This window comes from Gorilla gorilla, chromosome 15, assembly GCF_029281585.2.
Source record: "Gorilla gorilla gorilla isolate KB3781 chromosome 15, NHGRI_mGorGor1-v2.1_pri, whole genome shotgun sequence".
Classification (NCBI taxonomy): domain Eukaryota; kingdom Metazoa; phylum Chordata; class Mammalia; order Primates; family Hominidae; genus Gorilla; species Gorilla gorilla.
The window spans coordinates 26157884-26185817 of NC_073239.2; the positions used below are offsets into that span (position 1 = coordinate 26157884).

Below are 27934 nucleotides of genomic sequence, written 5' to 3' on the forward strand. Positions count from 1 at the left end.
CACAGGACTTGGTAGTGGATTGGATATGGGGGTTGAGAGGTATCACAAATGACTTGTGGGCTTGAAAGGATGTTGATGTCAGTCAACAAAGTAGGGAATCCTAAAAGAGGTCCAGACAGAGAGTGGGGAAAGGGAAGATTAAGAGTTCAATGTTGCTTTGCTTATTACCTTCCAAATTGTTTGTATGGGAATCAGAAGCTTTAAAAAGAAGAATTGTAAACAGAAATAGTTTTTATGTGTACCATATTTCAGAGTCATTAGAGCTACAGTTTTTCTAATATATAAATACTCTTGGTTTATTTGTTATGTATCTCACTAGATTTTCTTTGGGCAATCCTATTGGCATTTTCCATTTATAACAATTGCAGTCATTTCAAATTGCATTTTAAAGGAAGTTACGTATAAAGGTGTTGTGCAGTTTGCTATAGATCATTTATGCAGAGTGGAGCATAGTGAGTTCAATTCAAAAATAAAGCCAAAAAGCAAAGTCTTCCTTACACTGGTGCATTGCAATGTATGAATTTGGTATGGATGAACGTAACTGTCGAAATCAAATACAGGCGTGGGGAAATATTACCTATTGCTCACTTAGCATTGATTTTTAGTAGCAGCAGGTTTAGCTAAAAATCTGTGATCAATGGACTGTTACAACTAAATAGTCTCTTTCATTTCCAAGGGAGGAGAAGAAACCCTGAATATTTTCTGGAAATAGTTTTCTTTTATTATTAAAGCAATATGCTTTCAATATAGAAAAACATAGAAAACAACATTTTTGATTCTGGAATATCTCTGTTTTTCTTTTCAGATACATGCCAGCAAGGCTTTTTGCTTGCTTGCTTTTTTTTTTTTTTTTTAAGATATACAGGGAATAGGAAACACAAAAAATTTAAACAGAATCTCTAGTCCTAGCTGTGACCCACAATTCCAGTTGTTTTTTAAAAAACTAATTCTCAACTAGATTATCTACACCACCAGAATATAACTAGATTAAGAGTAAAATAACATGCTTAAATATGTTATATCCCTCCCTCAATATATCACTGATTTTTTAGAGATAGGATCTTGCTCTGTTGCCCAGGCTCGAGTGTAGTGGTGTGATCATAGCTCTTTGCAACCTTGAACTCTTTGGCTCAAGTTATCCCCACTGCCTCAGCCCCACAGGTAGCTAGGACTACACGGGCATGCCACCATACCCAGCTGATGTTTTTTTTTTTTCTTTTTAGTTTTTTGTAGAGACGAGCTCTCACTATGTTACCAAGGCTGGTCTTGAACTCCTGGCTTCAAGTGATCCTCCTGCCTCAGCCTCCCAAAGCACTGGGATTACAGGTGTGAACCACTGTGTCTGGCCCCTGCCACTGATTTTTAAGTAGCTAAAGATGGCCAGATATTTTTGTAAACCTCTAATGTATTATTTTGTGAGATTGGCCCCAGTCTTTAAAAAAAACTTCTTGTTCCTATTTTATATCATTTGTCACCTTGTCTGTTTAAGTATTATTTATTCTGTTTATTTTATATTCTTGTCATGTCTACTTCAATATTTTCACTTCAGTTGGTGTGTGTCATTCATGTTATTGACTTTTATTATAATAGGTGATCTCCTTAGGTGTCTAGATAATCTGGCCTTTGAGTTCATGTTCTTTTTTTTTTTTTTTTTTTGAGTTGGAGTCATGCTCTGTCACCCAGGCTGGAGTACAGTGGCATGATCTTGGGTCACTGCAACCTCTGCCGGGTTCAAGCAATTCTCCTGCCTCAGCCTCCTGAGTAGCTGGGACTAGAGGTGCATGCCACCACACCCGGCTAATTTTTGTATTTTTAGTAGAGACGGGGTTTCACCATGCTGGCCAGGCTGGTCTCGAACTCCTGACCTCAGGTGATCCACCTGCCTTGGCCTCCCAAAGTGCTGGGATTACAGGTGTGAGCCACTTTTTTTTTCTTTTATTTCTTTTTGAGACAGTCTTGCTCTGTTGCCCAGGCTGGAATGCAGTGGTGTGATCTCGGCTCACTGCAACCTCTGCCTCCCGGATTCCAGCAATTCTCCTGCCTCAGCCTCCAGAGAAGCTGGAATTACAGGCATGCACCATGATGCTGGGCTAATTTTGTATTTTTAGTAGAGATGGGGTTTCATGATGTTGGCCAGGCTGGTCTTGAACTCCTGACCTCAAGTGATCTGCCCGCCTTGGCCTCCCAAAGTGCTGGGATTACAGGTGTGAGCCACTGCGCCTGGCCTTGAACTCATGTTCTTTTGAGGGAGAATGAGCTACCTTGTCTGTGGAAGGACCAAAGGTCATTCTGTGATGTTTCAGCGGAGTTTGGGGAGAGAAGTGTGTTGAGACCTATGGTGGAAAGCCCTGGGAACTACAGGCCTCTTGCTGACCACACCCCTGCATTCCAGCCTGGGCAACAGAGCAAGACTCTGTCTCAAAAAAAAAAAAAAAAGGCTCATGCCTGTAATCTTAAATTACCTTATATAGTTGGCACTCTGTATCTGCAGGTTTCACATCTGTGGATACGACCAATTGTGGATCAAAAATATTTGGAAAAAAAAAACAATAAAAATAACACAATAAAAAATAATATAAAATTGAAAAACAATAAGTAAAAACAACTATTTGCTTAGCATTTCCATTGTATTAGGTATTGTAAGTAACCTAGAGATGATTTAAAGTATATGAGAGGATGTGTATAGGTCATATAAAAATAGTATGAATTCTAATGTGAGGCACTTGAGCATTTGAGGATTTTGGTGTCCATGGGGTTTCTGGAACCAATTCCCTAGAATATAGAGTATGACTGTAATCCCTTTTTCCTGAGAGGGGGAATCTGATGGCTCGAAATGACCCTGGAACTGTCCCGAAGTCAGGCATTAGTTTATTGAAGTAACTAGGCACTGTCCAATTTGCAACTAGTAGTCAATTGACTTTTATGCAGCAAATCCAATACCAGTTGCTGGGGGCCACAGTTAATATGTTTTTTGCCCTAAACACCCATATGGTGCTTTAAATAATATTGTAACATTTTGGGGCCACTTGTCAAGAATGGTCTGGTGCCATGCAATAAATATGTGTATCAAAACCATTAGGCCTATCTAAAGCAAAATAATTTGTGGTGCAGTCTGTAGCGTGTCTTACTTGAGAGTAAAAGTGAGATTACTTTAAAAGTGAGATTACTTCCAAATACACAGCTTTGGTTTCCTAGTTTTCTTTAACATTTTACGTCTGTGCAATTTGGTTATAAAATCTAGCTATCACAATAGGTCCTCAAGTATTTGGTGGAGACAGGAACCTCCCTTTCCTAATACAATGTAACGGGGCATTTTAGATTTCTGGGTTTCTGGCCTGTTATGGTATTTGCCATCTAAAGTTCCTTAATTATTAGTTGAGTTCAGTTATCCACTAAACCAATGCTTTATTACAAAGAACTGGTACCAAGAGAAGCTGGGTGGCTTCCAAAGGAAAATGTCTACAAATCCAATAGTCAGAGTGGTTTTGGCTTAGCCAGTTCATACATAAATTGGAACTGAGTAACTAGAAATGTAAAAAACGACATTGAATAAAGCTTCATAGGTAACATAAAGATAGACTTAAGACCAGCAAAAGAAGAAATTACTAGGAAAATAGAGCCAAAGAATGTGTATTAAAGTGGGCAGTCGCTGGTCTTGTTCAATGGCTTTTGGGTGGAGGCTATTGACATAACAGGTAGACATTTATTTGGTTCAAAGATTTTGGGCAAAGCCATCTCCTGAAGACTGTCTACTTTTGTAGGGTTTCTGAGAATCTTTAGCTTGAGATTGCTGGTTGGGAGAGTCTTTTAGTGATTCATGGATGATTATTCCCTTTTTCATTGAGAGACGTGAATCTAAGAATCAGTCCTTTGAAGTTTTACTGCTATGTTAGAACATGATGGAGTCTTTACTTTGGAGTTTAAGGGCTGTCTTTCTCTCATGTTTCTTCTAGGAATTAGGTCTCTAAGTTTTATGTTATGCAAGGATTGTCTAGGAAAATGTTGAAGAAGGGCTGCTCACAAATGTTGATGATAAGATTGAGTATATTGCATAAATCTCTTTCAGAATTTAGTTATGCCTGCTTGCAATAGTGTGTAGCGTTAGAGATGATATTTTTAGATTCATGGGACAATATATCAATAATTTGTAAGGAGAGAGTCAGTGAATTCAAGGAGTTGATTTCATTGTCATTAAAGCCAATAAAAATACTTTAGGTCATGAAAGTTCAAATGTCTTAAGAACTATCCTAATTTGAACTGCAGAATTCCATTTATTCTTTCTGCTTTTCTAAAAGATTGGGAGTAATATGGACTGTGAAGTTTATAAGTAAGTAACAGAGCTCTGCAAAATTATTTAATATGAGTCCTAGTAAAATAGGCTGTCCTGTCACTTGAGATAAATGTTAGCATTCCCCCAAGTTGGGAACACAAAATCAAGTAATTTTTTGCTACTCTAAGAGCCACAACTCTCTGGTAAGGATTATTTCAATCCATCCCTAATATATAAAGAATGACCAGAAGATATTCAAAACCCATTTCAGGAAGTTGTATGAAAATCATTTGGAGATGTCCGTAGAGAATAGGGGTTTGGGCTCTTGCATGTTCTATTTTTTTAGAACTGTACCAGGATTGTGATAGTGACAAATAACTTATGCATCACTGGCATACTCCGAATTTTATTGATATTTTTCCCACTACTGTTAATTGAGTATAGCAGGCAATTTTGTCCTAATCATGCTGGGCAATTTAACATAAAAATTTTATAAAGTTTAGTTTTAGAACTTCTGGTGCCACCAGGGGATCATCCTGAGAGTTATCTTTGAACTCTTCAATGGATTCATCGTTTTTTTTGTTTACAGGGTTGAATTAGAGTCCAACATATTTATTTTTTAATTTTATTTTTAAAGAGCAGTTTTAGGTTCACAGTAAAATTGAGAGGAAGTACAGCAATTTTCCATATACTCCTGCCTGCACATATGCATAGCCTCCCCCATTATCAACATCCATCACCAAAGAGTACATTTGTTGCAATTGATGAACCTACATTGTCACATCATAATCATTCGAAGTCCATATTTTACCTTAGAGTTCACATTCTATGGGTTTGGACAAATGTATAGGGACATATAGTCATCATTAAAGCATCATACAGACTATTTTCACTGCCCTAAAAAGACTCTGTGCTTCACCTACTCATCCCTTCGCCCCAGCCCTGGCAGCAACTGATCGTTTTACTGTTGCCATAGTTTTGCCTTTTCCAGAATGTCATATAATTGGAATCATGCAGTATGTAGTCTTTTCAGATTGACCTCTTTCACTTAGTAATATGCATGTCTTTTGTAAGAAGCTTCCTGCATATCTTTTGTAGTTTGATACCTCATTTATTTTTATTGTTGAATAGTATTTTATCTTCTGAATGTACCACAGTTTGTTTACCCATTTATCTACTTGAAAGACATCTTGGTTGCTTCCAAGTTTTGACAGTTATGAATATATCTGCCATAAAGATCCATGTGTAAGTTTTGTATGAACATAAGTTTTCAACTCCTCTGGGCAGATATCAAGGAGTGCAATTGCTGCATGGTATGGTAAGAGTATGTTTAGTTTCATAAGAAAGTGCCAAACTGTCTTCCAAAGTAGGCTGTACCATTTTGCATTCCTACCGGCAATGGATGAGCATTCCTGTTGCTCCATATCCCCACTAGCATTTGGTGGTGTCAGTATCCTAGATATTGGCCATTCTAATAGGTGTGTAATGGTATCTCATTGTTGCTTTAATTTGCATTTCCCTAATGAAATATGATGTGGAGCCTCTTTTCATATGCTTATTTGACATCTATACGTCTTTTTTTTTTCTTTTTTTTTTTTTTGAGATGGAGTCTCACTCTGTCTCCCAGGCTGGAGTGCAGTGGTGCGATATCAGCTCACTGCAACCTCCAACTCCCTGGTTCAAGCTGTTCTCCTGCCTCAGCCTCCCGAGTAGCTGGGATTACGGCACGCACCACAATGCCCAGCTAATTTTTTTGTGTTTTTAGTAGAGACGGGGTTTCACCATGTTGGCCAGGATGGTCTCGATCTCCTGATGTCGTGATCTGCCTCCCTCAGCCTCCCAAAGTGTTAGGATTACAGGCGTGAGCCACTGTGTCCGGCTTGATATCTATACATCTTTTTTGGTGATATGTCTGTTTGGGTATTTGGTTGATTTTAAAATTGGGTTATTTATTTTCTTATTGTTGAGTTTTAAGAGTTATTTTTACATTTTAGATAACAATTCTTTATCATATGTGTCTCTTGCAAATATTTTCTCCTAGCCTGTGGCTTGTCTTTTCAATCTCTTGACCTTGTCTTTTGCAGAATAGAAGTTTTTAATTTTAATGAATTAACGTATCAATGCTTTCTTTCATGAATCTTGCCTTTGGTGTTGTATCTAAAAAGTCGTCACTATACCCAAGGTCATCTAGCTGTTCTAAACATTCATTTTTTTTTGCATGTGGATGTCCAGTTGTTTCAGCATTATTTGCTGAGAAAATTGTCTTTTCTCTATTTTGTTGCTACTGCTCCTTTGTCAAAACTCAGTAGACTATATTTATGTGGGTCTATTTCTGGGCTCTCTATTATATATCACTGTGTGTCTATATCCACAACATAAATTGCTGGGATTTTGATTGGGATTGCCTTGAATCTATAGATCAAGTTGGGAAGAACTAACATCTTGACAATATTCGGTTTTCCTACCCATGAACATGGACTATCTCTCAATTTATTTAGTTCTTTGATTTTGTTCATCAGAGTTTTATAGTTTTCCTCATATAGATCTGTACATTTTTTTTAGGTTTATACCTAATTGTTTCATTTTTGGGGAATGTTAATGTAAATAGTATTGTGTTTTTATTTCAAATTCCATTTATTCATTGCTGGTACACAAGGGTATACCAAAGTTGCTGAATAGCACAGTTGCTGGATACTTTTGCATAGTACCCTTTCAGGAACTGGAGGCTTGAGTCAAATGTATTTTTACACGAAATGCTTTTGGGTGAGTCTCCAAAAAAACCTTCTCCAACATCTACTGCTTTTATCAACAACTGGGTTACCTATGAAATTTAGGGTCCTTAAGTTACTCTTAGGGTCTTCCCATTTTACTGTTTGCATAAGTTTTTTTGCATATAAGGTTCTCACAAAATGTGAACCAACTGCTATAGATTTGGGAGCTCTGGAGTTTATGTTCCTAAAATCATACTAAATTCTTCTATAAATTTCTATCTGTATTAGTCCATTTTCACACTGCTATAAAGATACTGCCTGAGACAGGGTAATTTATAAACAAAAGAGGTTTAATTGACTCACAGTTCTGCATGGCTGGGGAGGCCTCAGGAAATGTACAATCATGGCAGAAGGCAAAACGGAAGCAAGGCACATCTTACATGGTGGCAGGCAAAAGAGAAGAGCAAAGTGGGAACTACCAAACACTTTTAAAACCATCAGCTCTCATGAGAACTCACTCACTAACCCAAGAACAGCATGGAGGAAACCATCCCAATGATCCAATTGCCTCCCACCTTGTCCCTCCCTCCACACCTGGGGATTACAATTTGAGAAGAGATTTGGGTGGGGACACAGAGCCAAACCATATCACTCCCTATCTTATCTAGACTCTGGGAATTCTTTAACAGTGACGCTACACTTAAATGATACCAGAACTTATATTCAACCATTAGGGGTTTTTCTGTTCTGCAGGATGTTTAATTTTAAGAGTTAATTTAGCTTTGGGTGCTACTGGGTGGCTAGAAAGGAAGGGAGGCAGATCAGGAGGAGTTATAGGAACAGAAGGAAATGTAGAAGCATAAGATGGATAAGAATAGTAAAGGTTATTCACTTCAAATCAAGATTTGGGGTATCTTGAAGAGAGCTAGTTTTAATTTTTTCAAGTTTTTATTTTCTCTTGGCCAAAGAGTCTCTAATAAAGTAATTTTGCCATCTGAATTTCTTTGGCATACTTCCTCATGTCAATAAAACCATGCAGACCACTGGTACTGTTTTTTTTCTTGTTCTATGATACCCTTCAAATAAATAATTTTGTTTATATCTAAGCTCACCAACATGGCTCCTATAAATTCTATATTGTGAAATTATGTTACTTGGAAAGATAAGCAGAAGAATTTGAGATGTGGCATAAATACATATGAGAAGGAGGAGTCCGGCTCAGGGTAGGTAGGGACATAGATTTAGACAGAGACTAAGCTATGGGGGTCTGGGAACAGTCTGCTCATGCACTTTGTGAATTGGATCTCTAGCCTAATGGTTGTGCCATCTCCAGCTGCAAACTCAACTTATTTGTAGTTCCCAGTGGATGAAAAGATTTACAGAGGAAATGTCTCTCAGAGCCAGAATCTCAGGGACAACTCAGAACAGAGAAAAGGTCTCATGATGTTTTGATAATTGACCCAGGACAGAGTTTGCCCAAAAGACACCAGTCTGAGGAGAAACCTTTTGAAAATCTCCATTTCCAGAATGGCTCAATGGTCTTATCACCGGCCTATCATTGGGAAGTTCTCTTCCCAATGAACTTCCTCTCACAGATGCACAACAAGGATAAAAAATAAGGGCAGATAGAGTTAAATAGTAATATTGTTAGTAACTGTCAGGTTTTCACTAAGGATAAAAGTTTTGTAAATCTTATCAGATAATAAAATAATTCCTAAAAAAGAATTTTGTATTTTAGGAGTCAAAATAAACTCATCATGTGGGGAGGTTAAAAAATAAAATAAAATGAATTGAAGCTCAAACCTAAAGTAGACTTATCTCACTACTATTGTCATAGAGATATCTGAGGAAGAGTTCCAAGTGGCCTTTGAGGAACACTCTGTTCTTTGTGGAGAGCCACTGCAGGGAGCAGGTCTTGGTCATACACTGGGGGAAACTCCAAGACTGCTGAATGCTAGCTTCCTGAAAATACCATCAAAATACCCTGCTGATAAAACAAAGCCAAGCTTATTGTTTACCGCAGTATGAGAGATCACTACCTTGACAATCTTAGTGACATCTCTGAGAAGGAAGAGTAACAGTAGCATATTTATGAAGTTTTGAGAATTTGAGTTAAAATTCATCTTATAATGCTTAAGATTAGGCAGATTCATGATATGATAGTTTCGAATGTGAGGGTTTCAAATCAAATCTTAAAGAGTAAACTGTCATTTGAGGAGCTTAAGCTATCGATTATCTTGAGAAATGGGTATTTACTCTAATAACGGTAAGTTGAGTAGTCTAGTGGTCAGATAAATGAAATTTTGGGAAGTTCCTGAAACAAGAAATGGTTATTGCAATTTTAATCTTTCTTGGCAAGAACTTCCTACAATAGTAAATTTATGTTAATGCAGACAGTTGAATAGTAACATCATGTTGTAGACAGTAAGTTGTGGAGATGGTTTCAGTTGTCAATACTTCCCCCCAACATACACACATTTTATTTCCTGTTGAAACTTTGGAAATTTAGGTTCAGGAGCCATATGAAATGTTGCATCAGTTTGCAAAGTTCTTTCTGTTTGCGGTGACACTTTTTCGCTTAGTTGACTTAGAATTTGCTTTATTCTGTTGTCAGTTGGGATTTATTTTGTAAAATGAAATTAAAATGCCAACAGAGAATTTAAAGTGCATAATGGCCTCTAAAAACGAGAACATTTAGCCACAATCAACATAACTTTTTCCATTTTAAGTCATGGTCAAAATTGGAAAGAAAAATTTACAAGTATGATTTCTTTTTTTTTCCTCCCAGCAGGCATTATTAAATATAGAAAGCTTAAAATTTCAGAAACAGTCTATGTTAACATGATTTAAATAAAATCTTCTGTTAAGATCATTTAAAAAAATAGAAATCTGGGGTAATCTTAGTGCTATATTTTCATTGTACACTTTTAAAAAATATTCTTTTGCCACATTCAAAATCAGTTAAAAAATTGCAGAGCATACTTATTTTTTGCTTCCAGATGATTTGTTGAAAATAACATCTTTTGATTTTAAAAGCAAAGAAATTCTTATTATAACATTTTAGAAAATTTAGAAAAGTACAAATAAGAAAGGAAAATTTGTACAAATTACTACTTTCTAGAGACAGTCACTGTATTCATTTTCTAGGCTGTGTGATAAATCAACACAAACTTAGCAGCTTAAAACAACAGCACACTTTGATTATTTCACAGTTTTTGCAGGTCAGAATTCCTGGGACACTATAACTGAATAATTCTGTGCTTCTAGATCGCACCAGGCTGCAGTCAACGTGTTGACTGTGTTGTGTTATTATCTGGAGGCTTGTCTAGGAAAAAATATGCTTCCAAACTCATTCAGGTTGTTGGCAGAATTCACTTCTCTGCAGCTGTGTGACTGAGGGCTCTGTTTTCTTACTGACCACTGGCAGGGAAGGCCACAGTTCCTTGCCACATGACAGCTTGAATTTTCAAGCTGGTATAATAATCTCTCTCTCCAGTCTGCATCCATCACCTTGCCATATTCTATTGGTTAGAAGCAAGTTATCAGTTCTGTCTTCACTCAAGGGTAGGGGATTATACAAGGGCCTGACTCGTCAAAGGTCAGTTTCTGGTGTTCACCACAGCCACTTTATTTTTCATGGGGAGATGTACCTTTCAATGTTTTTTCCATGATTGCATAAATGCAGTATATTATAAATATAGCATAATTTTTTATTTTGTCAACATTCTTTAAAAATGTGTTTTTAAATTTAATATATGTATATATAGTACATACATATAGCACATGCATATATGCTGTAATTATAATAATGCTATAATTTGTAATAAAATATATACTAATTTATAGTAGTAAAATTTATAATAGAAAAACTGCATCAAATCTGAATGCCCAATAAGAGGAGACTGCTTATGTAACTTTTAATTTTAAATTTCCTCTTACTATAGATTAAGATTATTTGTAGTTTTTAACTATTATATATAATTCTTCATAAAAATTTGCATATAAATCCTTGTGTATTTTTTTTTTATAAAGGCCTTTAGGATAAAAACCTGTAGTAACAAAATTACTAGGTCAAATGGCAAGACATCTTAAAGGCTTTGAACTTATAGTCCCAAATTAACTACTGGAATGGCAGTACCAATTTAAATTCCTCCCACTCTTCAACATTTTATTAGAGGAGTTTGATCAGAGGAGAAATAGTATCTAGTTTTAATTTTTCTTTCTTTCCCTATAAATGAGCAAGACATTTTCCATATGATTTCATCCTTATTTATATTTATTCTTTAAAGATTACTGTTCATTTGCTAATTTTTCTACTGGTATGTAATAATATTTTAATGAAGAAAAAAATTAAGAGATGTGAGAAGCATTTAAGTTTTGTGTGTTGCAAGTGTAAATCCTTCAAAATAAGCGTTAAAATATATAGATAATATCAGTGAATACTAGCACCATATAACATTGCCCACTGAAACACTAAAAAGTACAAAAGTTCACAACATATTGTAAGGGAAATTCATCAAGAATCTGCTCTGTTATCTTGGAGGTACCAGACATACCATATGCTGTGTCTAGGAGTTGCTATGGCAACTACTTTTAAAATTTAAGAACAGAGTAAATTGTTGCCTAAAATCTCCATAACTTAGTGAGTCAATTAAGATCTTGTGAGAGCCCTGCATTCCTTTCACTACCTGGTAATGCTTTATTTCTTGCATGTAATGTCTCTGGGTCAGAGAAGAATGTGTTTATTTCTAGCTATTTAAGATCCTGGAGAGGATGCTGTTCATTTAGTATTTTTATGATTAGTTAATGGATCATTGTTAAGAGAGATCTCAAGAAATAGCCACACAGAAGATGGGTAGATTTGAGCTTGAAAGTGTAAAGTTGAGAGAAGTTTTTAGAGCCATGACCTCATATAAAGACATGGAAGTAGAGAGACACGGCCACAGTCTTTTGGTGTTAGAAGGACTGGAATGAGAAGCTACATTTCTTGCCTCCCATTGTATCACCACACTGTAGTATTTTCACAGTTTTGTCACTTTTTAGAAAATTAAGTTATATTTTTATCCAGGTGATACATTAACCCATCAATGCTCCCAAAGTGAACTCAAAGTTTTATAATAAAATGATCAGTTTCTGACCCTTTCTCACCTCCTGCCAACCTTAATTTATCAAATTTTGACATTTACCATTTTATCATAATGGTAATGTAACCACACAATGGGTTCTCCTTGCCTGCCGCCTAGACTGACAGGGGAATTGCAATACAGAAAGAGTTTAATTTACGCAAGCTGGCAGTATGGGAGACTGGAGTTTTATTATTACTCAAATCAGTCTTCCTGAAAACTCGGGATGGGGGTTTTTGAGGATAATTTTGTGGGTAGGGGCCAGTGAGTTGGGAGTGGTGCTTGGTTTGATCAGAGATGAAATCACAGGGAGTCAAAGCTGTCCTCTTGTATTGAGCCAGTTCCTGGGTGGGGACCATAAGACCAGATGAGCCAGTTTATTGATCTGGGTTGTGCCAGCTGATCCATCAAGTGCAGGGGCTGCAAAATATCTCAAGCACTGATCTTAGGTTTTACAATAGTGATGTTATCCCCCAGGAACATTTTGGGATGTCAGAGTCTTGCAGCCTTCAGCTGCATGACTTCTAAGCCATAATTTCTAATCTTGTGGCTCATTTGTTAGTTCTACAAAGGCAGTCTAGTCCCCAGGTAGGAAGGGAGTTTGTTTTGGGAAAGGGTTGTTAATCGTTTTTGTTTCAAAGTTAAACTATAAGCTAAGTTTCTCCCCAAATTAGTTCGGCCTATGCCCAGGAATGAACAAGGGCAGCTTAGAGGTTAGAAGCAAGATAAAGTTGGTTAGGTCAGGTCTCTTTCACTGTAATAATTTTCTCAGTTATAATTATGCAACAGTGATTTCAGTAATAGGGGTTTTAAATATTTTATGCTCTCTTCTGCCCTCTTCTCTCTCATATTCTGAAAAAATATATATATATTAGTGTTTAATTCAATAATCAAATTTGTGAAATCATGATCTTGTAAAATATTTTTGACTGTAGAAGCAAGTAGATTCCTTCCTCATGCAACTTTTTGTTTTCCCTGGAGTTAATACTTGTCTCTTTTAAAATTTTCTAATTTCTATGTACTCTTCACTATATTTTTTGGTCATATAGTATCAATTTTTAAAAAAAATAGTCAAACACAATTTTAAGCACTATGACATTTTAAGCTCTTACCCTGAGACATTCCTTCTGAAGCCATTGTTCTTCCTCTTGCTTCCAGTTGGACTAGTTGCTTTCCCGGCTGCTACATAGCTGTCAATCTGGATTTCCCTTCATTGTCCTCATGTGTTGAAGTTCCTGCTTTTTGAAATCCATGTCTTGCTCTTTCTCCCTCATGTTGCTGAAGTACATCCTCCAGTAGCTTCCTAGAAAACAGCATATGAGAGACCAAAATATTTGTAAATTCTTGCATATTTGAATGGACTTAATCTTACATTTGGCTGATAGTTTGAATAAGTATACAATTATAAGTTAAAAATAATTTTCCCTCAGAATTTTGAAGGCCTTGCTGCACTATTTTCTAGTATTCATATGCTACTGAAGGACATTCTCTTTACCCTGGTGTTCTGCAATTTCATGACGATACCTTAGTGTGGCTCTTCTTCATTCATTATGGGGGTCCTCTTCTCTAGATATTTATGTTTTTCAGTTCTGAGAACATTTCTAGTGTTATATCTTTGAGAATTTCCTCCCCTTGGTTTTCTTTGTTCCCCCTGTAATACTTTATTGAAGATTTACCCAAACTGATTTTCCTACCCTACAATTAAAAATTAAAAATTTGGCTTAATTCCTAAGAAATCCTTCTCTGAATATTCTCTGACTTCCCTCTTTTCATACCCTTCTATTCTTCTATTCTTTTTTCATGAATATACAACCTTCTTTTATTTATTTATTTATTTATTTATTTAAATTCTCTGTGTTGACTTTTTTTTATTTTATTTTTTATTTATTTATTTTTATTATTATACTTTAAGTTTTAGGGTACATGTGCACATTGTGCAGGTTAGTTACATATGTATACATGTGCCATGCTGGTGCGCTGCACCCACTAACTTGTCATCTAGCATTAGGTATATCTCCCAATGCTATCCCTCCCCCCTCCCCCCACCCCACAACAGTCCCCAGAGTGTGATGTTCCCCTTCCTGTGTCCATGTGATCGCATTGTTCAATTCCCACCTATGAGTGAGAATATGCGGTGTTTGGTTTTTTGTTCTTGTGATAGTTTACTGAGAATGATGATTTCCAATTTCATCCATGTCCCTACAAAGGACATGAACTCATCATTTTTTATGGCTGCATACTATTCCATGGTGTATATGTGCCCCATTTTCTTAATCCAGTCTATCCTTGTTGGACATTTGGGTTGGTTCCAAGTCTTTGCTATTGTGAATAATGCCACAATAAACATACGTGTGCATGTGTCTTTATAGCAGCATGATTTATAGTCCTTTGGGTATATACCCAGTAATGGGATGGCTGGGTCAAATGGTATTTCTAGTTCTAGATCCCTGAGGAATCGCCACACTGACTTCCACACTGGTTGAACTAGTTTACAGTCCCACCAACAGTGTAAAAGTGTTCCTATTTCTCCACATCCTCTCCAGCACCTGTTGTTTCCTGACTTTTCAATGATTGCCATTCTAACTGGTGTGAGATGGTATCTCATTGTGGTTTTGATTTGCATTTCTCTGATGGCCAGTGATGATGAACATTTTTTCATGTGTTTTTTGGCTGCATAAATGTCTTCTTTTGAGAAGTGTCTGTTCATGTCCTTCGCCCACTTTTTGATGGGGTTGTTTGTTTTTTTTCCTGTAAATTTGTTGGAGTTCATTGTAGATTCTGGATATTAGCCCTTTGTCAGATGAGTAGGTTGCGAAAATTTTCTCCCATTTTGTAGGTTGCCTGTTCACTCTGATGGTAGTTTCTTTTGCTGTGCAGAAGCTCTTTAGTTTAATTAGATCCCATTTGTCAATTTTGTCTTTTGTTGCCATTGCTTTTGGTGTTTTAGACGTGAAGTCCTTGCCCATGCCTATGTCCTGAATGGTAATGCCTAGGTTTTCTTCTAGGGTTTTTATGGTTTTAGGTCTAACGTTTAAGTCTTTAATCCATCTTGAATTGATTTTTGTATAAGGTGTACGGAAGGGATCCAGTTTCAGCTTTCTACATATGGCCAGCCAGTTTTCCCAGCACCATTTATTAAATAGGGAATCTTTCCCCATTGCTTGTTTTTCTCAGGTTTGTCAAAGATCAGATAGTTGTAGATATGCGGCGTTATTTCTGAGGGTTCTGTTCTGTTCCATTGATCTATATCTCTGTTTTGGTACCAGTACCATGCTGTTTTGGTTACTGTAGCCTTGTAGTATAGTTTGAAGTCAGGTAGTGTGATGCCTCCAGCTTTGTTCTTTTGGCTTAGGATTGACTTGGCAATGCGGGCTCTTTTTTGCTTCCATAGGAACTTTAGTTTTTTCCAATTCTGTGAAGAAAGTCATTGGTAGCTTGATGGGGATGGCATTGAATCTATAAATTCCCTTGGGCAGTATGACCATTTTCACGATATTGATTCTTCCTATCCATGAGCATGGAATGTTCTTCCATTTGTTTGTATCCTCTTTTATTTCGTTGAGCAGTGGATTGTAGTTCTCCTTGAAGAGGTCCTTCACATCCCTTGTAAGTTGGATTCCTAGGTATTTTATTCTCTTTGAAGCCATTGTGAATGGGAGTTCACTCATGATTTGGCTCTCTGTTTGTCTGTTGTTGGTGTATAAGAATGCTTGTGATTTTTGTACATTGATTTTGTATCCTGAGACTTTGCTGAAGTTGCCTATCAGCTTAAGGAGATTTTGGGCTGAGACAATGGGGTTTTCTAGATATACAATCATGTCATCTGCAAACAGGGACAATTTGACTTCCTCTTTTCCTAATTAAATACCCTTTATTTCCTTCTCCTGCCTGATTGCCCTGGCCAGAACTTCCAACACTATGTTGAATAGGAGTGGTGAGAGAGGGCATCCCTGTCTTGTGCCAGTTTTCAAAGGGAATGCTTCCAGTTTTTGCCCATTCAGTATGATATTGGCTGTGGGTTTGTCATAGATAGCTCTTATTGTTTTGAAATACATCCCATCAATACCTAATTTATTGAGAGTTTTTAGCATGAAGGGTTGTTGAATTTTGTCAAAGGCCTTTTCTGCATCTATTGAGATAATCATGTGGTTTTTGTCTTTGGCTCTGTTTATATGCTGGATTACGTTTATTGATTTGCGTATATTGAACCAGCCTTGCATCCCAGGGATGAAGCCCACTTGATCATGGTGGATAAGCTTTTTGATGTGCTGCTGGATTCATTTTGCCAGTATTTTATTGAGGATTTTTGCATCAATGTTCATCAAGGATATTGGTCTAAAATTCTCTTTTTTGATTGTGTCTCTGCCTGGCTTTGGTATCAGAATGATGCTGGCCTCATAAAATGAGTTAGGGAGGATTCCTCTTTTTCTATTGATTGGAATAGTTTCAGAAGGAATGGTACCAGTTCCTCCTTGTACCTCTGGTAGAATTCGGCTGTGAATCCATCTGGTCCTGGACTCTTTTTGGTTGGTAAGCTATTGATTATTGCCACAATTTCAGATCCTGTTATTGGTCTATTCAGAGATTCAACTTCTTCCTGGTTTAGTCTTGGGAGGGCGTATGTGTCGAGGAATTTATCCATTTCTTCTAGATTTTCTAGTTTATTTGCGTAGAGGTGTTTGTAGTATTCTCTGATGATAGTTTGTATTTGTGTGGGATCAGTGGTGATATCCCCTTTATCATTTTTTATTGTGTCTATTTGATTCTTCTCTCTTTTTTTCTTTATTAGTCTTGTTAGCGCTCTATCTATTTTGTTGATCCTTTCAAAAAACCAGCTCCTGGATTCATTAATTTTTTGAAGGGTTTTTTGTGTCTCTATTTCCTTCAGTTCTGCTCTGATTTTAGTTATTTCTTGCCTTCTGCTAGCTTTTGAATGTGTTTGCTCTTGCTTTTCTAGTTCTTTTAATTGTGATGTTAGGGTGTCAATTTTGGATCTTTCCTGCTTTCTCTTGTGGGCATTTAGTGCTATAAATTTCCCTCTACACACTGCTTTGAATGCGTCCCAGAGATTCTGGTATGTTGTGTCTTTGTTCTCGTTGGTTTCAAAGAACATCTTTATTTCTGCCTTCATTTCATTATGTACCCAGTAGTCATTCAGGAGCAGGTTGTTCAGTTTCCATGTAGTTGAGTGGTTTTGAGTGAGATTCTTAATCCTGAGTTCTAGTTTGATTGCACTGTGGTCTGAGAGATAGTTTGTTATAATTTTTGTTCTTTTACATTTGCTGAGGAGAGCTTTACTTCCAAGTATGTGGTCAATTTTGGAATAGGTGTGGTGTGGTGCTGAAAAAAATGTATATTCTGTTGATTTGGGGTGAAGAGTTCTGTAGATGTCTATCAGGTCCGCTTGGTGCAGAGCTGAGTTCAATTCCTGGGTATCCTTGTTGACTTTCTGTCTCGTTGATCTGTCTAATGTTGACAGTGGGGTGTTAAAGTCTCCCATTATTAATGTGTGGGAGTCTAAGGCTCTTTGTAGGTCACTCAGGACTTGCTTTATGAATCTGGGTGCTCCTGTATTGGGTGCATATATATTTAGGATAGTTAGCTCTTCTTGTTGAATTGATCCCTTTACCATTATGTAATGGCCTTCTTTGTCTCTTTTGATCTTTGTTGGTTTAAAGTCTGTTTTATCAGAGACTAGGATTGCAACCCCTGCCTTTTTTTGTTTTCCATTTGCTTGGTAGATCTTCCTCCATCCTTTTATTTTGAGCCTATGTCTGTCTCTGCACATGAGATGGGTTTTCTGAATACAGCACACTGATGGGTCTTGACTCTTTATCCAATTTGCCAGTCTGTGTCTTTTAATTGGAGCATTTAGTCCATTTACATTTAAAGTTAATATTGTTATGTGTGAATTTGATCCTATCATTATGATGTTAGCTGGTTATTTTGCTCGTTAGTTGATGCAGTTTCTTCCTAGTCTTGATGGTCTTTACATTTTGGCATGATTTTGCAGCAGCTGGTACCAGCTGTTTCTTTTCATGTTTAGTGTTTCCTTCAGGAGCTCTTTTAGGGCAGGCCTGGTGGTGACAAAATGTCTCAGCATTTGCTTGTCTGTAAAGCATTTTATTTCTCCTTCACTGATGAAGCTTAGTTTGGCTGGATATGAAATTCTGGGTTGAAAATTCTTTTCTTTAAGAATGTTGAATATTGGCCCCCACTCTCTTCTGGCTTGTAGGGTTTCTGCCGAGAAATCCGCTGTTAGTCTGATGGGCTTCCCTTTGAGGGTAACCCGACCTTTCTCTCTGGCTGCCCTTAACATTTTTTCCTTCATTTCAACTTTGGTGAATCTGACAATTATGTGTCTTGGAGTTGCTCTTCTCGAGGAGTATCTTTGTGGCGTTCTCTGTATTTCCTGAATCTGAACGTTGGCCTGCCTTGCTAGATTGGGGAAGTTCTCCTGGATAATATCCTGCAGTGTGTTTTCCAACTTGGTTCCATTCTCCCCATCACTTTCAGGTACACCAATCAGATGTAGATTTGGTCTTTTCACATAGTCCCATATTTCTTGGAGGCTTTGCTCATTTCTTTTTATTCTTTTTTCTCTAAACTTCCCTTCTGGCTTCATTTCATTCATTTCATCTTCCATTGCTGATACCCTTTCTTTCAGTTGATTGCATCGGCTCCTGAGGCTTCTACATTCTTCACATAGTTCTCGAGCCTTGATCTTCAGCTCCATCAGCTCCTTTAAGCACTTCTCTGTATTGGTTATTCTAGTTATACATTCTTCTAAATTTTTTTCAAAGTTTTCAACTTCTTTGCCTTTGGTTTGAATGTCCTCCCGTAGCTCAGAGTAATTTGATGGTCTGAAGCCTTCTTCTCTCAGCTCGTCAAAGTCATTCTCCATCCAGCTTTGTTCCGTTGCTGGTGAGGAACTGCGTTCCTTTGGAGGAGGAGAGGCACTCTGCTTTTTAGAGTTTCCAGTTTTTCTGTTCTGTTTTTTCCCCATCTTTGTGGTTTTATCTACTTTTGGTCTTTGATGATGGTGATGTACAGATGGGTTTTCGGTGTGGATGTCCTTTCTGTTTGTTAGTTTTCCTTCTAACAGACAGGACCCTCAGCTGCAGGTCTGTTGGAGTACCCTGCCATGTGAGGTGTCAGTGTGCCCCTGCTGGGCGATGCCTCCCAGTTAGGCTGCTCGGGGGTCAGGGGTCATGGACCCACTTGAGGAGGCAGTCTGCCCGTTCTCAGATCTCCAGCTGCGTGCTGGGAGAACCACTGCTCTCTTCACAGCTGTCAGACAGGGACATTTAAGTCTGCAGAAGTTACTGCTGTCTTTTTGTTTGTCTGTGCTCTGCCCCCAGAGGTGGAGCCTACAGAGGCAGGCAGGCCTCCTTGAGCTGTGGTGGGCTCCACCCAGTTAGAGCTTCCCGTCTGCTTTGTTTACCTAAGCAAGCCTGGGCAATGGTAGGCGCCCCTCCCCCAGCCTGGCTGCCGCCTTGCAGTTTGATCTCAGACTGCTGCGCTAGCAATCAGCGAGACTCCGTGGGCGTAGGACCCTCCGAGCCAGGTGCAGGATATAATCTCGTAGTGCGCCGTTTTATAAGCCCCTTGGAAAAGCGCAGTATTCGGGTGGGAGTGACCCGATTTTCCAGGTGCGTCCGTCACCCCTTTCTTTGACTCGGAAAGGGAACTTCCTGACCCCTTGCGCTTCCGGAGTGAGGCAATGCCTCGCCCTGCTTCGGCTGGCGCACGGTGCACGCACCCACTGACCTGCGCCCACTGTCTGGCACTCGCTAGTGAGATGAACCCGGTACCTCAGATGGAAATGCAGAAATCACCCGTCTTCTGCGTGGCTCACGCTGGGAGCCGTAGACCGGAGCTGTTCCTATTCGGCCATCTTGGCTCCCGGATCTCTGTGTAAACCTTCTTTTATTTTTAAAAGATATTCACTGTAAGTTTTTAAAGGACTTCTTTTTTCTTTGGCTATATGTTATGTGCAGTGTCTCTCTTTGCCTGAAATTCTTTTTTTTATCATTAGAAACTTCAAATATACTTCTTAAAGATAAAAATTATACAATTATGAGATTTAAGTTCATCTATTCTACCAAGTTTAATGTTATGACAGACAAATTCTAAGCTACTGAAATATGTTCAAGAAAGTTCTTTATAAAGTTACTAAATGGCAGTGATTATGCATTTTGCTTTTTTATTTCCCACAATACATACATGTAAATAAAACTTTTAGAGTGCTTATAAATGTAGAAAACTATTGTATCAGAAATTGCTTAGTCAATTTTCTAGTAACTTGTACTCTCCGTGTATCATCTAGTTTTTTAAATCTTTCTTCTCTAGGTCTCTTACTAAAGCTTCCTGTTCAAAGTCTGGCTGAGAATTTTTGCTGCTTCTTTCCCTACCTCCTCATTTCCGAAGGTAATTCCCTGGTCAATCTCTCTTTCTAATAAATTATATATATAATATCTAATGAAAAGGTCAAGGCAAGCCAGGTAACAAATCTTCATATAATTGAATATGAAAAGGAATAATTCTTATAGGAGTCATTGTAATAAAACCTTGCTAGGGTACTTTTAAATATAGAAATACGTGTCTTCAGTAAGTCTGGGGAATGAACAGATTGATTGTGGCTTATATCACACAAAACGGGAAAACTTATAGTGCAAATTTTATTTTTTTATTTTTGGCGCAGTGAAATTCTAATAAAAAACCAAAGTATTGTAAAATAATATGTTCCTACACTGGTAATCAAAGAAAGAATAGTTTATAGTAGTGGCCATCACTTCTGATTTGTTTTTCTAGCACTTGAAATTAACAGATTGAATCTTATCTTTAACGGGATTAAATTTAACAACGAATGTTTTGAAACTGGTTATTTAGTCTTTTGATTGTTATTTTAAAACTTTCTAGAGGCGCGGTGGCTCATGCCTGTAATCCCAGGATTTTGGGAGGCTGAGGCAGGCAGATCATGAGGTCAGGAGATCGAGACCATCCTGGCTAACATGGTGAAACCCCGTCTCTACTAAAAATACAAAAAATTAGCTGGGCGTGGTGGCGGGTGCCTGTAGTCCTAGCTACACGGGAGGCTGAGGCAGGAGAATGGCACGAACCCAGGAGGCGGAGCTTGCAGTGAGCCGAGATTGTGCCACTGTACTCTAGCCTGGGCGACAGTGTGAGACTCCGTCTCAAAAAAAAAAAAAAAAAAAAGCAGAGACCAATTTTCCTTTTCTGTCATTAGTTGTTTTGGTATGTTTACAACTGACTCCTTTGTAAATGTGTGATGTTAAGGGTTTGGTTTTATTTTGAACTCTATTTAAAAATTGAACTGCATTAGTCTTTACCACTTTTTTTTGGTTTGATCAATGCAAAAGCTGCACCTTTCCCAGTTGTAGCTGATCTCTGTCGTTCATTCCTTCTCCTTACCTTTCCAAGGAGGTACCTTTCTGGCTTCTCTGTTGAACATTTCCTAAATAAAGTGTGGATGAAAAGCAATAGAGGAGGGAAATACAGAAAATTATAAGGCTGAAATAGAAACTGGCCACAGCAGAGATTAAAGGTAGGTTAAGCATGTATTCAGTATATACCCATATACTCAGATACACTGTGGCCCTTCTGGATCTTGGAAAATCTTGAGCAGAGCATATTTATAACAGGATCCAAGTATATTTGCTTTTCTAAGCAAGTAATCTTAGGCTATGGACTATTCATAGTGTAGTTAGTTGGGTTATTTTAAGCAAATGTTTTTACCTTCTCCATGCACTCTGCACTTGTCATTTGTCAAATGGGGGTAATGTCTACCTTAGCACACTGTTTTGAAGATTGCAATTAGCTAATGGATTTGGAAGTACTGTAGCAAGTTAAAAATGTTCTACAAAGACAAGGCATTTAACATATTCTTCAAAGGCTCTGTGCTGTTCTAATGGGTGGAAGGGGAGTTTCTTGGGCACCCTGCAAGGCCAAGATCAGTGGTAGTTTCCCACAGAGATCACTGGGTGTGGTTGTCTAGGTAATGTGAAATTGCATATGCCTTTACCCAGGACCTGGGACCCCTAAGGCTATAGGCAAGTATATTATTTCTTTGTCTTGTTTTTTCTTGATTTCAGAGATGTACTGATACGGTTCTCAAAATGTGGGGAAAAGAGGATACTATATGATTAAGTATAAGAGTCATCCTTCATTCCTGAACCCAGCACTTACTATTCCTCTTCCCTTTTACCATCTTCTTTTGAAATGATATTTCTTCTATGTGATCAAACCTATGAAAATGCTTTTAGTCTAGGATGGAATGCTCGGGTTCAACAATCACAGAAAAGCATTGTGTTAAGATACTTTCTGCAGCAAGTTATAAAAACAAAACAAAACAAAACAAAAACCTCAAACAAACAAACAAAAAAACTTTGACTCATTGTATGATCAGCAGCTCACAAAGATCATTGAGGACCCAGGTCCCTTTTTCTTCCTGCTTTGCTGTCCTCAAACATGGTTTCTTACAGCGGCTGATGTCAAAGAAAACCAGAGGTGGACAGTTAAGTAGTTAAAGAAGTAAAGGCAGATTTTACTCAGAAATTATTGTAATAGGGGAAAGAGACCTCAGAATAGAAATGGGCTCAATTCTGAATTCAACAAGGAAAGAGGGGGATTCATAGCTAAGGAACAGGGCTGTGGTGGGTGGAAAATTATTTAGAGAAGAGGCCAATTCTTTGCTAAACTGGCCTAATAGGGTTGTTGCTGAAGGCAGGCCAGGGTGTTCAGATATTACCTGAGGGAAGTTGGGTGATGAATAATTTGGTTGGATATTGAGGATGATCAGATATTGGGGGTTGGGGGAGGATTCTGGCTAAACTGACTTCTCAGGACTCCTACTAAAACTGGACTCTCCAAGGACAGAGACAGAAGCCCAAGGTTGTACCTAGTAGAGGGTTCAAAGGAGCCTGACTAAAGTTTGGTCAAGGAGAGAATCTTTGTCATTGGCTTCATATTTACAAGATATATAGTATATATAGCTGCAATAGTTCCAAGTTTCCTATCCAGACCCAATAACTTCCAGGGGAATGTGAGCTACTGTCTCTTCCTTGAAACTATTTTATTTTTAAAGGAAAAAGGGCTTTTCCAGAAGCTCCCACTTGACTTCTCTCATATTTAATGGCTGTACTGAGTCATGTGCCAATTTTAAACCAGTAATTGAAACGAGAAATGGGTTACCATGATTAACTTAGACATATCATCTTGCTAAGTCAACCACAATGACCAGCACTAGAAGAATACTTTTTGTTTAACTTTGAATTAGATATCTTATAACTTTTCTGTACTGGATTCAAAATTTTCTTTTGATTGCTAGATCTAGTAAAACTCTACAATTACACTCACAATGATAATGTGCATTCAGATGCAGCACAATAGGCAGTTGACTCCCATTCTCCTTATACCCCTCATTCACAAATTGGGTGGGCTAAATTCTTGTCTTTTGAGCATGGAGGAAGAATGTAAGGTGTGAGAAGGAACAATATTGGGTGGAGATATCCAGGCAGCTCTTGGGAATTGGAGGCAAAAACAGACCCTACATTCTCAGTATTCTTTCTACTTAATCTCTTTAGATCAGGTTGATAAAGTGTATACCAACCAATCAGGTGTTCCTGGAATCACTGCCACTCTTTTGTCATTCTAGCTAGCTACAGGGCTCCAAATTATCTCCACTTAAAATTAAGGTAGAGTAGAAAACCACAACAATTTGATGACAAAATACTACTAGAACCAAGTGGGCTTGGAATGCATAGCCAGATTCATAGGAATTTCTGTTTGGCTTGGTAGGCAGTAGCCACTCCTGGTCTGTTTATTTATTTCACAATAATGCATGTGCATTTTACATGATTATATTTTCAGATTTTATTTATTGAGTCTTATTAGAATTTTACTGCATTTGTTCTCTGGTCTTCGTACAGGCAGTATGGCACAGTGGGGAGAAACCATGCTGAAGCATAGTTGTTTCCCTAACTTGAGGATATTACTGATTTCTTCTATTTGTCTCAGAAATTCTGAACCAGGTGAGAGAAGAGGAGGTAGTAGGGCAGAAGAAAGAGAACAAATAGCATGACAGAAATGCACAGAAGTTATGGGACATTGTTCTGGGGAGATTTTCACAGAGAGAAAAAAACTTTCTTTTAAATATTCTTTCCAAATAATCACAGTTAGTAATAAAGAAACCGTAACTGACCATGGCTAAAATATTGAGAGTAAGAAAACTTTTACCAAGTGATGAAATACAGTTTATGTATCGTATTAGTCAGAACCAATAAGACATATATGGATATGTAGGAAGAGATTTACTATGAGGGACCGGCTCACACAATTATGGAGGCTAAGTCTACAATCTGTTGTCTGGAAGCTGGAGAACCAGAAAAGCTGGTGGTGTCATTGTGACTCCAGCCCAAAGGCCTAAGAACCAGAAGAATCAATGGTGTAAGTCTCAGTCTGCATCTGAAGGCCTGAGAACCAGAAGCACCAATGTCTGAGGGCAGGAGAAGGTGGGTGTCCCAGCTCAAGAAGAGAGAGCAAATTCATTCTTCCTCTGCCTTTTTGTTCTGTTCAGGCCCTTCCTGGGTTAGCTGATGCTCACCTACATTGATGAGGACAATCTTTGTTTAGTTTGCTGATTCAATTGCTCATCTCTTCTGGAAACACCTTCACAGACTCACCAGAAATAATGTTTTACCAGCCATCTGGGCATCTGTTAGCCCAGTCAAGTTGACACTTAAAATTAACCACCACAGGTATGATATGAATAAACTAGCTGGCATAAGCCATTAAACAGAAAAGCAACTGAGTAACAACGACATTAACTAAAGTGCCATCATGGGTTAACATAACAAAATGTTCTTAATTTTCTTCATACTTATTTTCAACCTTAGTGAAATATGTGGTTTTTACACTGCTGCAGAACAAATAGAACAGAACTTATGGTACATAATTTATGTAAGTGATTTTATGTGTGTTTTTTAAAGAGTTTTAAAATAATTCTTTAAAAATAGCTCCATTGAGACATAATTTACATACCATGAAATTCACCCATTGTAAGTGTACAATTCAATGATTTTTTAGCAACTTTATAGAGTTTTGGGTAAATTTCACTGTGATTCAATTTTAGAACATTTTTCTCACCCCAAGAAGTTTTCTTGTGCTCATTTGCAGTCAGTACCCACCCCCCCACCCGGCTCCAGGCAGCCATTTATCTGCTCCCAGTCTCTATAAATTTGCCTTTCCTGGAAATTTCATATAAATGGAACTGTACAATTTGCAGTTTTTTATTTTTGACTTCTTTCACTTAGCATACTGTTTTAGGGGTTCAACCAAGTTGTAGTGTGTATCAAAAGCTCATTCCTTTTCATTGCGCAATAGCATTTCATTGTATGGATATGCTTATCTCATTGGTTTTTTCCATTCATGTCAATGGACATTTGTATTGCTTCCAATTTTTGGCTATTATAAATAATGCTATGGACATTTCTGTACAAGTTTTGTGTTGATGTATGTTTTCATTTCTTTTGGGTATATGCCTAGGAGTGGCATTGCTAGGTCATCTGGTAGCTCTAGGTTTAACTTTTTAAAAACTGCCAAACTTTTTCAAACGGCTGTAACATTTCACATTCTTTCCAGCAATGTGTGAGGGTTCCAATTTCTTCGTATTATCATCAATATCTAGTATTGTCACTCTTTTTGATTGGTCATTTTAATGTGTGGGTATGCCATTTTGCTGATTTTAATTTGTATTTCCCTAATAACTAATAACATTGAGAATGTTGTCATTTGCCTATTATCCATTTTTTTCAGACACATGATTGGCATATACTTTCTCCTAGTCTGTAATTTGTCTTTTTATTTTTCTTATTGGTAACTTTTGAAAGTAAAATGTTTTAATTTTGCTGAAGCCCAATTTGTCATTTTTTTTTTCTTTTCTGGATCATCCTTTTAGTGTCATATCTAAGAATTTTCTGCTTATATCCAGGAGTTTCTCCTATGGTTTCTTTTAGAAGTTTTATAACTTTTGCTCTTCCAATTAGGTATTTGATCTGTTTCAAGGAAATTTTTGTGTAAGGTGTAAGGTAAGGGTCTAAATTCGTTTTGTTGCATGTGGCATCTATTTGCCCTAGTAACATTTTTTGAAAAAAATCATAGTACCCATAATGACTCAATTGACCATAAATGTCAGGATTTATTTCTGACTCTGAATTGTTTTCCACTGATTTATATATTTGCCTTTATACCTATCACACTGTTGTCATTATTGTAGTTTTATATTAAGTTTTGAAGTTGAGTAGTATACGTTCTCTAAATTTGTTCTTTTTAAAAATTATTTTGGCTACTTTGGGTTCTTTGAATTTTTATATGAATTTTAGGATCAGCTTGTCAATTTCTACAAAAATGACTGCTGGGATCTTGACTGGGATTGCATTGAATCCACAGAACAATTTGGGATATATTACTATATTAACAATATTGAAGCTTCCAGTTTATGAACATGGAATGTAACTTTATTTATTTAGATCTTTAATTTCTTTCAGTCTGTTTTACAATTTTCAGAGTATAAGTTTTCCACTTCTTTTGTTAAACTTATTACTAAATATTTTATTTTTATTGATTTTATTGGGAATGAAATCATTTCTTAATTTTACTTTTGGTGTTTGTTGCTATTACATAGAACTAAAATAGTTGATTTTTGCATATTGATCTCATATCCTGTGGCCTTTTAAATTTATTTATTAGTTTTAGTAGACATTTATGTGGCCAACAAACATATGAAAAAAGCTCAACGTAACTGATCATTAGAGAAATGCGGATCAAAACCACAATGAGATACCATCTCATGCCAGTCAGAATGATAATTATTAAAAAGTCAAGAAACAACAGATGCTGGTGAGGCTGTAGAGAAATAGGAACGCTTTTACACTATTGGTGGGAACGTAAATTAGTTCAACCATTGTGGAAGACAGTGTGGTGATTCCTCAAAGAGCTAGAACCAGAAATACCATTTGACCCAGCAATCCCATTACTGGGTATAACTCAAAGGAATATAAATCATTCTGTTATAAATATACATGTATGTGTATGTTCATTGCAGCACTATTCACAAGTTCAAAGACATGAAATCGACGCAAATGCTCATCAATGATAAAGTGGATAGAGAAAATGTGGTATATATACACCATGGAATACTATGCAGCCATAAAAAGGAATGAGATCATGTCCTTTGCAGGGACATGGATAGAGCTGGAAGCCATTATCCTCAGCAAACTAACACAGGAACAGAAAACCAAACACTGCATGTTCTCACTTGTAAGTGGGGGCTGACAAATGAGAACACATGGACACAGGGAGGGGAACAACACACATTGGGGCCTGTTGGGGGTGGGGGGCGGGGAGAGGCAGAGCATCCGGAAAAATACGCTTACCAAGCTTAATACCTAGGTGATGGGTTGAGAGGTACAGCAAACCACCATGGCACACATTTACCTATGTAACAAACCTGCACATGTATCTTGGAATGTAAAATAAAAACAAAAATAGATCCTTTAGGATCATATAATTTGTGCATAAAAACAGTTTTAGTTCTTTCTTTTCAATCTGTGTTTTTTTTCTTTCTTTTTAAAATCGAATCTATATCATTTACTTGCTTTTTCTTGCCTGACTGCACTGGCTAGAACCTACTGTATCATGTTGCATAGGAATGGGAAGAGTAGCTATCTCATCTATTTCCTGATCTTGGGGGGAAAAGCATTCAGTTTTTACCATTAAGTGTGATGTTTGTAGGTTTCTCATAGATGTCC

General features: G+C 37.4%; 2 long non-coding RNA genes across 6 annotated transcripts in view; one reads left to right on the forward strand and one right to left on the reverse strand.

Annotated features, from left to right (window-relative positions):
* On the reverse strand, nt 1-27931 carry LOC134757110 (uncharacterized). Its single transcript, XR_010130731.1, has 4 exons — nt 27897-27931; nt 21540-21582; nt 13217-13407; nt 1-100 (listed from the first exon to the last, which is right to left on the reverse strand). It is a non-coding gene; the product is annotated as an uncharacterized lncRNA (long non-coding RNA).
* The window catches only part of LOC129526625 (uncharacterized), a 108995-nt gene continuing 100653 nt past the window's right edge, over nt 19593-27934 (forward strand). For 2 of the 5 annotated variants that reach the window (XR_010130729.1, XR_010130728.1), the window contains exons 1-2: nt 19594-20055; nt 20457-20534. This is a non-coding gene — a long non-coding RNA (uncharacterized lncRNA). Of the gene's footprint in view, nt 20056-20456; nt 20535-27934 lie in introns of all 5 variants that reach the window. The other 3 variants (XR_010130726.1, XR_010130730.1, XR_010130727.1) reach the window with 2 other exon arrangements.